At 39.8% G+C, this 11,040-nt stretch overlaps 1 long non-coding RNA gene across 1 annotated transcript; it reads right to left on the reverse strand.

Annotated features, from left to right (window-relative positions):
- Positions 1–5,833: 5,833 nt before the first annotated feature.
- LOC134366994 (uncharacterized) lies at positions 5,834–9,376 on the reverse strand. The gene is made up of 2 exons (XR_010022379.1): positions 9,236–9,376; positions 5,834–6,120 (listed from the first exon to the last, which is right to left on the reverse strand). It is a non-coding gene; the product is annotated as an uncharacterized LOC134366994 (long non-coding RNA).
- Positions 9,377–11,040: the final 1,664 nt, after the last annotated feature.

Here is an 11,040-nt window from a genome sequence, read left to right on the forward strand (position 1 = left end):
ACTCGGGAGAGTGCGGCACTGGGAGCACCGAGGCCACGTGTTCGGATCCTATTTAGGGAAGGCCGGTTCACTCACTGTGGTGCGAGCGACACCAAGCCAAGGGTTATGATCCCCTTACCGGTCACAAAAAAAAAAAAAAAAAAAGGGGTCCTGCCCGTGGCTCACTCGGGAGAGTGTGGTGCTGATAACACCAAGGCCCCGGGTTCGGATCCCATATAGGGATGGCCAGTCCGCTCACTGGCTGAGTGTGGTGCTGACAACACCAAGTCAAGGGTTAAGATCCCCTTACCGGTCATCTTTAAAAAAAAAATAAATAAAAATAAAAAAATAAAAAATTAAATTAAATTAAATTAAATTAAAAAGTGTTGAACACCCAGTAGGTGCTAATATTATATTTTTGTTTTTTTGTTTTTTTCTTTTCTTTTTTTATTTTTTTCTTTTAGTTTTTTGTGCTAAGATTATAATAAGTAGAGTTTTCCAAAGTACTCTGAGCTCCTTGTCAGTAGCATTAATGAAGGTGTTATTTATTTTCTCTTGATGCAGATTACTAGGCTCACCACCACCACAAAAGGAGGGATGATATAATTATTTGTACTTAAAACATCATGCCAAATAATTAGATGCCATGACTTAACTTCTTAAGGAATGAATTCTAGGACGCTCTTATTAGCATTCAGGCAGTGAAGGAAAGCATACATGATTATAAATAATACAGAACTAAATTAATCAGAATATCTTTTCCTTTATAAGAAATCCAGAATGTTTTCTTATTCTGTAGAACCCAAAATAGCCAATGGATATGAAAATTTAGGTTAATTAATCTGGTCTTTACTAATTTGACCTGACTCAATTCTAGAGCTGAGGAATACTTGGAACAAAAATTTAAAAGAAAACCAAAAAGAATTGTCCTTTTAATTTTTTGGCAAAACCAGAGAGTGAAGAATGTAAATAAGCTTTGAGAATGAATCTTTACTCAGATAGCAAATTTGGTGTACAGCAAGTCTGAGTGTTGCCCATGATGTTTAAACATAGCTATAAATAAAAATCATCTGATAATGGGGGTGGGGTAGGAGGAGGATAACGTTGAGTAAATAGCTTTATAATAGGCACTCTTAGCCAAGATATAAAAATTGACATTAACCATGGAGAAGGAACGAGATGTATCTTATTTGTCAGCAATTCTCTTGGCCTTATGTTAAGTTTATTTTGTTGTCGTTGCTCCTTTCACTTCCCTGACTCTAAATTTACTGAGACAGAAAGTAGAGCAGTGTAAATTAAGAAATGTTTCTGGAGTCAGATGGACCTGGGTTTGAATCCTGGCTCTGCAACTGCCCAGCTGTGTGAAGTTTGGCAAGTTACCTAGCTTTTCTGAGTCTTGATATTCTCATCTATAAAATAGGAATAATCGTAATAGCCAAATAATAAGGTTCTTCTAAGAAATGAGATTATAAATGTAAAACACCAAAACAGTATGTAATGTATGTAATATCCAATAAATGTTAGATATTATTATTAAATGGAGTCTGACTTTATTTTTGTTTATTTATTTATTTATTTTTAAAGATGACTGGTAAGGGGATCTTAACCCTTGACTTTTTTTTTTTTTTTTTGACCGGTAAGGAGATCGTAACCCCTGGCTCAGTGTTTTCTGCACCACGCTCAGCCAGTGAGCGCACCGGCCATCCCTATATAGGATCAGAACCCGCGGCCTTGGCACTATCAGCACCGCACTCTCCCAAGTGAGCCACGGGCCAGCCCTGGAGTCTGACTTTAAATACTCTGTAATGCCAGTCCCCCAATGCCTGCCATGAAATGCACAGTGGTATTTGGAAACAGAACATAGGGGTATCAAAAACATTGTGTAGAGACAAAGCCATTGGACAAAGTGGAGATGGAAGAGGAAATTCAAGGAAGGAGAGGTAAAGATGGAACAAAAAGGACACTCCCTCTCCCTTGCCATCAAGCAGACATTTGGAAGACTTGCTGTGTAGAGAGCAAGTCACTTAGAAATAAATCCAAGAATTAGGGTCGGCCTGTGGCTCACTTGGGAGAGTGTGGTGCTGATAACACCAAGGCCATAGGTTCGGATCCCTATATCAGGAAGGCCGGTTAGCTCAGTTGGGAAGAGTGTGGTGTTGACAACACCAAGTCTAGGGTTAAGATCCCTTACCGATCATCTTTTTTTAAAAAAAAAAAAAGAAAGAAAGAAAGAAATCAAGAATTAATACAGTTGGTCAGACTCATGCTTCTGTCTGCTCAGAATCTCAGAATCTTATATCTGAAAAGGGTGCCATACCTGAAAAGGATAACATGCTCTTTGCACCTAGGCCTTCCATGCCCCAGAATAAAGTCCTGAGCAGTCGCCATCTTAATGGTTGTGCCCATGAAAAGCCTGCCATGCTCTGGCCAACTGGGCCTGCCCAACTTCCAGAAGATTTCTATACTCAGCATACATAATGATGCCTGCAATTCATTGGTAACTATCTATATTCCTCTCTCGTAGTATTCAGAAAAATTAAGCTATATTGCCCTTTCACCCAGAATTAGAATTTTATACATGTGGCCAAAATTTTATGACCAGGAACTTTGCCACAGATATCACACAGCCCTTTCCCCCAGCTATTGCAGTTTGGCTAAAGAAATAAGAGAGAGAAATGACTATGTCCCCTGGTAATGCCCACGATGTCCAGATAGCATTCTCAATTACAGAAGAAAATATCTTTCTGTTACAGGAAAAAAATCTCAGAAACAGAAGGTAAAGTTCGTCATTCCAGAAGGCTGAATACTGTCACCAACTCTGCAGCTATTAAAAATCCTATCATGAAGTATGTTTATTGACATAGAATATTATTCATAATATATTAAGTGCAAATAGTAACTTATAGAACAGTATGTATGATATAACCCCAATTTAATTAAACATATACTAGAAATATATGTATATAAGAACTTTACAAAGCTACACAGTCAAGTATGAATAGTGGCTATTTCTGTGAGTGGGATTGCTTTTCATTTTCTTCTTTTTGCTTATTTGGTTCTTCTGTGAGGAATACATATCACCTTTATAAAAGAAAATGTCCAGAATATCTGAGTAAAAATGACAAGGCATCTCTTGGGAGAATCACAGGCCCAAAGAACATGTAGCCAATAGTTCTGCTAAATATTCTGCTATGCCCTGGAATATTACTCAAGAGCTCCTACTTTCTTATGGAAAGAAGTCTCAGCTCTCCTATGGCCTCCTCACAAAGTATTTCTTTCTTTCTTTTTTTGTTTAATAATGAATGCACTAACAGCTTTGGTTTTATTTTTTATTTTTTATTTTTTTTGTCCTTTTTTGTGACTGCGCTCAGCCAGTGAGCGAACTGGCCATCCCTATATAGGATCCGAACCTGCGGCAGGAGCGCTGCTGCGCTCCCAGCACGGCACTCTCCCGAGTGAGCCACGGGGTCGGCCCCAAAGTATTTCAATATGGCCTTTTCTCTCCTGCCTTTCCTCTCACTACAGCTCTTCCCCTCAGCTCAGCCAGCTCCCTTACTCCCCAGACTAATGCTGCACTCATCCATTCCATTCCTACTTTTACCCTTTGCTCTCCCTCTCCCTGCTCCCTGGATTGCCCCCTGTATCAATATGAACTCTACCTGTCATTCGAGATCAGTTCAAGCCCTATACCCTCTGAAAAGTCTTCTCTGGTGACTCTAGGTCTCTCTTGATTGGGGATGCCTACTAGATTAGCAGGAGACCCCCAGAGACTGGTGGAACAGCACAGAGACCTGGTACCTGTAAGAGCAGAGGGGTTTGAATGAAGTAGGACTTGATGATGAGCACATGTGAGATGTTCCCTAAAGACTCCCAGAAACACTGTGGAGAAATTGCAGGAAGCTGGAGGGAGCTGAGGGGGAAATCTGTTTACATTTTCTTCTTTATTTTGCAGATTAAGCAGTTCACCAATGCTTTAGCTTGACGCTGGGCAAAACTTGGAAATTCAATTCACCAAAACAGGTGAATTTGCAAGCACAGAGGCATCTAAACAGTGCTGTGAAATTCATTTGCAAAGACAGAAATATAGGTCCATACTGCTCTCCTTTCTGATGGAAAGAAAGAAACTGACCCCTCAGAAGTATTTGTTCTCTGAGTTGACAGAGGGAACACTGGACAGGAAGACTCCTCAATTACCAGGTACTTATGTGTTCATCTTTAAATTCTGATTCTGGAAAATGGTAATGGAGCTGGGTCCCCAAGCAAAAGAAGTAACATAGTGTGTACAGGAAAGATAAAACTGATGGTTAATTTAGTACCTACAAGTTGATGGTTGATGCTCACAGGAAGGCTGCTAATCAGTTGTCTCCATCTTTGGAGGAACAGGCAAGAAGAAATGAGACTCCATCAAGTAGTAACAATAACGAGGGCCTGCATTTATTAAGCACTTACTATATGTCAGGTACTCTTCTAAGTGCTTTACATGTATTAATTCATTTATTCCTCACAATTTACGAGATAGGTGCTATTATTATCTTCATTTTACAGATGATGGAACTGAAGCACAAAGGGATTAAGTAACTTGTGTACAGTAAAAAAGATACTAAGTAGAGGAGCTGGGATTCAAACTTAGACCATCTGGCTTCAGCGCCCAAACTATTAACTACTGGAGAGCCTTTAGCATCAGATTACAACTGATCTTCATGAAAGGAAGATCTTGACCATTTGACTATCTGACAGTCCCAGTGCCCAGCAGTCTCCAAGGATAGAGCATGTAACCCATTTCCTTAAAGGCTCGCTTGGTGAGCAGCTGGTGGTCCAACCCACCACATCAATCTACTACTCCCTAAATACATCCATCCCCTCCTCCATTGTCTTCTCCCCATACCGTACTCTTTTGCTGTCTTTTCTTCTGATGTTCCCCCTTTCTTTTTCTTCTCCTTCTTTTACCTTATTCCTCCTAATATCCAGCCTGCTTGGATAAACCATATTTGGCTCCTCTTTTGGCAATTAGAATAAAAATGGCTGCTGGTCCCTGAGCTACATCTTTCCAAGCCACCTTGTTTATGAATGAGATCATTGCCAGCCCCATAGGCTGAGCACAAGCAGCCTAGAAAGCAATGAGGAGAAAAAAGACCAAAAAACTCTGAAAATGAATTGCTCTACCTAGATTCAGTGCTCTCTCCCCACGTCAGGGAATATCACTTGCTCTGATGTATTGGTCTGTCCTGCCTTTAGATCAAGTAAACAACATGACGTGGACAGCATTCTCTTTCTCCCAGGAACCAGTTGTGGTATAAGGAAGAGAGAGCTGGGTTCATCCCATCTCTGCCACCATCAGTCTGAATGACTTTGGATACTTCCTTTCCCATCAGTTTCTCCATCCAACAATGTGCAGATTGGACTATACTGGGGAATTCTCAATTTAGGATTCATGGGTATGTTGTGGGGAGAGTCCATCAACTCCCAAAGGATAATATATGGGAATTTTCTTTTAATTAAAATTATTATTGAGATAATTTTAGATTCACATGAAGTTGTAAGAAATAATACAGAGAGATCCCAGCTTCCCAGCAGTTAACATTTTGCAATACAACAGTACAATATCACAACTTGAATATTACTATTGATCCAATCCCCTGTCTTATTCAGATTTCCCCAGTTTTACATGCACACATTTGTGTGCATGTTAGCATGTGTATTTAGTGTAATAAAATTGGGAATTTTCTTTTGCATGTGCTTTTTTTCTGGGGAAAGGTTCTTAGCTTTCATCAGATTCTCTCAAGTGTCAGAGATCCAAAAAGGGGTTTGATTCCCAGCTCTGGGAATTCTAGAAGACCATAGCAGAACCTCTATCTCTGTTCTAACAATCACCATTTAATTAGCACTTACCACATGACAGCATGTTGGGGAGAGGCAACAAGGAGAAATGCAGGGTAACGAGTGAAAACCCAAAAGTCCATAATACACAGTCCACAGAGCTTATGTTCCAACAGGATGGACAGATAGTCCAGCAGGTAAACAAGTCATTTATTAAATGTGTACAGAAGAGGGATGGCCTTGTTGCTTGGGGAAGCTGGAGAAGTATTTCCATAGAAGCTGATGCTGGAGTTACATCTTGAAGGATAATCCAAAATTCTTCAGCTAAAAGAGAAGAACTAACGGTTAAAATCATTCCCTCTTAGAGCATACTTAGGGCTGCAGTGTGAGGTGGGGGAAAGGGGAGGGGGAGGGAGGTTGGGGATTAATTGGGTTGAGGACATGGAATAATCACAATTTGTGTTAACGGGCATGCTGCTAGTATCGATCTGGCCATCATATCTTTTTTTTTTTTTTTCTTTTTCGTGACCGGCACTCAGCCAGTGAGTGCACCAGCCATTCCTATGTAGGATCCGAACCCGCGGCCGCTGGGAGCGTCGCCGCGCTCCCAGCGCCACACCCTCCCGAGTGCGCCACAGGCTCGGCCCATGGCCATCATATCTTGGGCACAAATGATGACGGTCAGCTTTGTACCCCAGAAATAAAAAAATCATTCCCTCTTAAATCATATCTATTCTAGATGCTTTGAGGAAAACATAGGAAATCATGCCTACATCTGTTCATTCTACAACGTTAAGGTGTCAGATTCTTCAATTCCCATGTGCTGGTGCTGAAGCCAAGGGATTTTTTCCCCCTGAGTCTATTTTCCACTATCTTGTCCAAATTGGATACCAGATTCTGCCTGCCTGGCTTGAGAAAGGCATTTTATCTGTGGCGCCTTGATCACATCAGAGCTTATATTTAAAGCATGAGTGATGAGAAGAGAGCAGCGCAGCTAAGTCCCTGGCTCTGTCCCATCCCTAGACCGCCCTCCTTCTCTCCACCAAAGGCTCTGGAAGCCAATCCTACAATGGCTGGTGGAAGTCATAGCTGGCCAGAGCCATGAGTAGAATATCTCTGCTCACCAATTTATCCCCCAATCACTGGGATCTCCTTTTTTGCAAGGGCTCATCAGAAACCCTTAGGGGCTTGGGCACCCTGGCTCCTCCACGTCTGCCTCCATGTATTCTCTGGTTGGCTGCTTTGTGTAGGCTCTGGCTCAGACATCGCCAGGGGGCTTCTTCTCCCTGCAGCTCACAGGTTCCACATAGGTTGTTCAGTTCCCAAAACTGTTCTCAGGAAGATCACTCTCTCTGGAATAGCCATCCCTGGGTCTAGGAAACCAGGACTACCACTAGGCCCACCCTTTGAAGAACCTCCTAGAAGCGCAATTCAAGGCACAATTTCATATGATCTCTGTGTCCTCATGTAAGTTAGTTAACCCCCTAAACCTCATATCTTCATCTGAAACATGAGGGTCATAAAATAATAGTACCATACTCATTGGGTTATTTTAAGCTTTAAATAAATTAACTCATACAAAGCTCTTAGCATATAACAAGTACTCCATCTACTTTAGCTATTATTATTAATATCTGTTTTTATAATACAATTATTTCTGATTATAAAGGAGTTAAGTTTCACCATAGGAAATTTGTGAACAGCTGCAAGTTTAAGGAAGAAACAATCATAACATCCAGAGATATAAGGGTACTTCAAAAAGTTCGTGGAAAATTCATTTCATCTTTTTTTTACTTATTTATTTATTCTAGCAGCTGGCCAGTACAGGGGTCCAAACCTTGACCTTGATGTTATAACACTGTGCTTTAACCAACTGAGCTAATGGGTCAGCTCTTGTATGACCTTTTAATTCTATTTTCCATAAACTTCTTGAAGTATCCTCATAAGGGCTATTATCATTGTGATGTGTAGTCTTCCCAGCTTTGTGTGTGTGTGTGTGTGCATATATATACTTGAGAAATAAAAAACTGAGTTCACAATGTGTAACCTGTTTAATTCAACTGATATATTATGAGAATTTTCCCAAATACTTAAATACTATCAGAAAATAATATTTTTAAAGACTAGTTTTCTAGCATATTGATATAACCCAATTTATGTACCTAATGTTAGTTTGATACTTAGATTGTTTCCTATTTTTATATTTATAAATACTGTGATAAATATTCTTGTTCATAAATTTTTATGTGTATCTCTATTTATTTCTTTAAGGTAAATGCTTAGAAGTAGAATGACTGCACCAAAGGCTATTCCCTGTTTTCTTTTTCTTTTTTTTTTTTTTTTCCTTAAAAGACAGAAATCACCTCTACTGTTTTTGGTTTTTTAATGTCAGGTACACAAAACTGGATTCACCACAATACTGTTCATCACACACTCTCATAATTGGCAAGTGGACAGCTCAATTTTGTCAATTTAGGTGGTAAATTCGTTAATATAATAATGTAATCAGTACCTATGAATCCACAATCCAAAACAAAAGGTACAACCTTGACAATAACCAATATTTAACCATAGCTGTTTATCCGCCCCCACCCCACCCCACCCTTCTTTTCCTCCCCACGCAGAGGAACTATCCTGAATCCTATGCTTATTTCCTTGCTTTCCTTTTTATATAGTTTTATTGTATCTGTATATATTCCTAAAGAGTAATTTTAAAAATTGTCCTTAGCTTTATAAAAATGATATCATGTTTTGCATGTAATCTTTCAGGCCTTTTATTTTTTCATTTAATACTACTTTGCTAAAATACATCCATGTCATTGCATTTCCGTGTAGTTCGTTCAGTTTGACTAATGCATAAATATACCACGGTTTATCATCAACTCTTCTGTGGATGGGCAGTTGTACTCTTTCTAGGATTCATTCTTGTGCATGCTGCTACTATCAACATAATTGTAAATGTGTCCTCTTGCACATGTGCGAATATTTCTCTAGGGAATCAAGCTACACTTCCACCAGTCATAGATGAGAGAGCCCCTGGATACACATCTTCTGGTATTCATATATCTATGGTTTGGGATCTATGTTGTCAGGTTGCTCTCCATACGGTAAGATCAGTTTACCTCTCCTCCAGCAATGTATGAAAATGCCCATCTCCCCAAACTCTTTCCAATGCTGGGTATCATTTAAAAATTGTTTGACTTTGATAGGAGAAAGATAACAATTCTCTGCTATTTAACTTTGTGGCAAGATCCTGACTCTTCCAAAAGCTGAGAAAGAAGTGGTTTGTCTCAAAGAATTGTTCCCAGTCTGATAACTTCAGTGACATTTCTAGAACTAAGTCCCCAATGGCTCGGCTTCTTTCCCATGTCCTAAAAGAGGTGACACTGTTGGAAAGAGGGAGTGAGGGGGTTCAGGACGGGAAGCAAGTCCATCTTACCACAGTGAAAGTTTGTCTCCTGGTCCCAGCCCCTGCCAGCGTCAGATCACTCCTTCTAATGAAACAGGCATTATCTGCCCCTACTCCCCACCCGAGAAAAGCCAGTATAATGCTACCCTTTGTTATCTGAATTGATAAATTTAAACCTCCTTCCCTGCTCTGCAGTAAAAGAACTTTCTATTTTAGGCTTGGTAACACAGCCAAAACCAAGCAGAGAGCAGCAGGCTGCAGCATGAGTTAGTAGTTTTTCTTCAAGGGAGAGAGAGACTCCACAAGCAAACAGAAGGACCTTCCAAAATGCATCGTCTGCATAGCAACATGCAGCCCATTCGCCCTTCTGCTGACATATATTTCAAGGCTGAAAATTGAACACTACATAACCTTTAGAGTAAGTTAATGAATTCATCCCAAACTATCAGCTTTCTTTGTTTTTCTTTTTTTAATACCTTATTGCCATTTTATTTATTTATTTATTTATTTATTTTTGGCAGCTGGGCCAGCACAGGGAACCAAACCGTTGACCTTGGTGTTATGAGGCCATGCTCTAAGCAACTGAGCTAACCGACCAGCCCAAGTTTTCTTAATTCAAATCAATTTGCCAAAAATTTACAGATGCACCCCTGTGTACCTAGCACTGGACTAAATACTTCCAGGGACAATAATTCTGTCTTCAAGGGGATTTCTAGCCACCAAAAATTATGCAGTACTGATCTGAGGAGTGTCCAAAACATTTGCCTAAGAATATCATTTCCTTTGTTAGTATGTTTCTGTGTATGTAATCTCCCTTGTTGGGGTAGGGTCCTGGATCTCAAGAAGCCTCCAGCCATGCATAGAGGGCATGTTTGTAAGAGGGGAGATCTATCTAAACCATTGGCACCTGCTAGCACTCAACCACAGCCTGAAAGCAGAAATAAGTCCTCCCAGCCTCTCTTTTGTTAAACTTTTTCTCATGGAAAGTTTTGACTATGCACAAAAGTAGAAATAATAACATAATAGAGATAGGTAATAGTTACCTATCCCCAGGCTTCAACAATTATCAACATATGGCAATCTTGTTTTATCTATACCCCACCCCACCATCCCCATTTTAAAGCAAATTTTAAAGCAAATCATAGGTATTTTCATATTTAAATACTCTGTATGTATCTGTAGGAAATAAGGACTCTTTTTTCTATAACCACTACATCACATCTAAAAAAATTAACAATAATTTCTTAATATCATCTAGTACCCAGTCAGAAGTCAAATTGCCCTGACTTTCCTGAATGTATTTCTGCAATAGTTTATTCTAATCAAGAGCAAAACAATGCGATTTGCATTTGTTGATATACCTCTTATGTTTCTTTTAGTTTGTAATTTTAAAATTTTAAATTCATAATAGTTCCCTACCCCCATCTTTTATTGCCCTGCTTTTTGGTGTAGATGAAGATAACAGGTCTTTTAGTTACTATTGCTTTGTAACAAAACACCCCAAACTTAGTGACATAAAACAACAATTTATTGTGCTCATGGAGTCTATGGGTCAGGAATTCATAAAGGGCACACTGGGGATGGCTCTTCTCTGCTCCAAGCTGTCTGAGGCCTCAGCTGAGAAGATTCAAAATCTGATGACTTCACAACATGCTTACACGCGTGTCTGGTGCCTGGGTCTGAAACACTCAAAAACTAGGACTGCTGACCAGAGCACCTACTTACTCTCTCTGTAGCTTACCTGTCTCACAGCATTGTAGTCTCAGAATAGTGGGACTTCTTGCATAACAGTTTAGGGCTACAAATGCAAGTGTTCTAGCCAACAAGGTGGATAC

The sequence above is a fragment of the Cynocephalus volans genome, chromosome 2 (assembly GCF_027409185.1).
Source record: "Cynocephalus volans isolate mCynVol1 chromosome 2, mCynVol1.pri, whole genome shotgun sequence".
In the NCBI taxonomy this organism is placed as follows: domain Eukaryota; kingdom Metazoa; phylum Chordata; class Mammalia; order Dermoptera; family Cynocephalidae; genus Cynocephalus; species Cynocephalus volans.